This window comes from Nannospalax galili, unplaced genomic scaffold (genome assembly GCF_000622305.1).
Source record: "Nannospalax galili isolate Female #2095 unplaced genomic scaffold, S.galili_v1.0 scaffold18, whole genome shotgun sequence".
In the NCBI taxonomy this organism is placed as follows: domain Eukaryota; kingdom Metazoa; phylum Chordata; class Mammalia; order Rodentia; family Spalacidae; genus Nannospalax; species Nannospalax galili.
In genome coordinates this window covers 6,738,039-6,739,459 of record NW_008346548.1, presented here as the reverse complement: position 1 = coordinate 6,739,459, position 1,421 = coordinate 6,738,039, and positions in this window count along the sequence as shown.

The following is a 1,421-nucleotide window of genomic DNA, read 5'->3' as shown; positions in this document are numbered from 1 at the left end:
TGAAAATGTGGTTCATATATACGATGGAGTTTTACTCAGCAGTAAAGAAAGATGAAATCATGAAATTTGCAGGTAAATGGATGGAGCTAGAAACTGTTATACTAAGTGAAGTAACACAGACTCAGAAAAAAAAGCAACATATGCTCTCCCTCATATGTGGATCCTAGAACCAAACACTGATAAGTGATTATGTATCCAGACATAACTGCAGGAACCAGGATAATGGAAAGGAACCAGGGAGGTAAAGGAAAAGAAAGAACCTGAAAGAGAAGAACAGTAGGAAACAGGCGTTAATAAGGGAGATATGGATAAAAATTGGATTAGTTTAGGGGAGGGGGGAGGGAAGGGTATACAAGGAAACTAGGGGATAAAGAGAAAGAAGGGGCTCAAGGGAGGTAGGACCGTAAGAGAAGAGTATTATTAAGGGAGAAAGGGAGAAAATGGGGCACCTTAATTGTGGAAACCATGATGGATGGGTTAGACAATGCGAGAGATAAATAATGCCTAGCTAGTTTTAAAACCCAGAGGGAACCATACTACTCCAACAACCTACTGACAAATTATACATACCAGATCAGGAAATATATGTCTAGGAAAGGTTTATCTGAGAACAATTGGTCTTTGCCCAAGATTTATCTATATGACACACAGTAATTAAAAGTACCAGACTGGTGGAACTAAACTTCTTGGATGTTTAACGGACATACTTTGAGGCCTATACTAATTTGTTCAGAGGGACAAAAAGGGCAGTTTTTGCTCCTTGCCCTCCTAGGTCGACTAGTTCCAGGGGACTATGAGCATCTCCCAAAATATCCTATAATTGTGGTGGGTCACCTGTCCTCTTGATCAAGAAGGCTGAGGGGACCCTATGAGGTGGACTTTAACCAGTATCCAGTCTACAAAGAGGAAGGTCAACACAGAGGAAACATTTGCTTCCAAGCAAAGCCAACCATGGTTGAGCAGGACCTTTGACTTAGCTTTACATAGTGAAAGAAAGGAGCCAGGGGCTCCTTCCAAGCCCATGTGACCCCTGAGGAACATATCCTCAAACGACCTTAAGAGTAAAAATAGGTTTATCTGGGCCAACTGTATGGCCTTAAACACCCAAAAGGAAAGTGTAACCAAAGGTTAAAGGGGCCAATATAGTTTTTTAACCGTCTATATGTATAGCTAAAGGCTACATAGCAAGCCATAAGCCAGATAGGAGATGCCTTCTTTTGAGTTGTTGGCTAGGGTGGCCCAAGGGACTATCAGATAGTAACCCAGCATAGAACTGGGAAAAATGAACAACAGACCCCAATCTTATCTAAAGGAATATTGACAACTGATTGCTGCTAGATGAGGAACAGCTGACCTTCCTAAAACAAAGACTTCTAGATAGGCTGACTAGGTTCACCAGATGGACAAGTAGTGGAGAATGG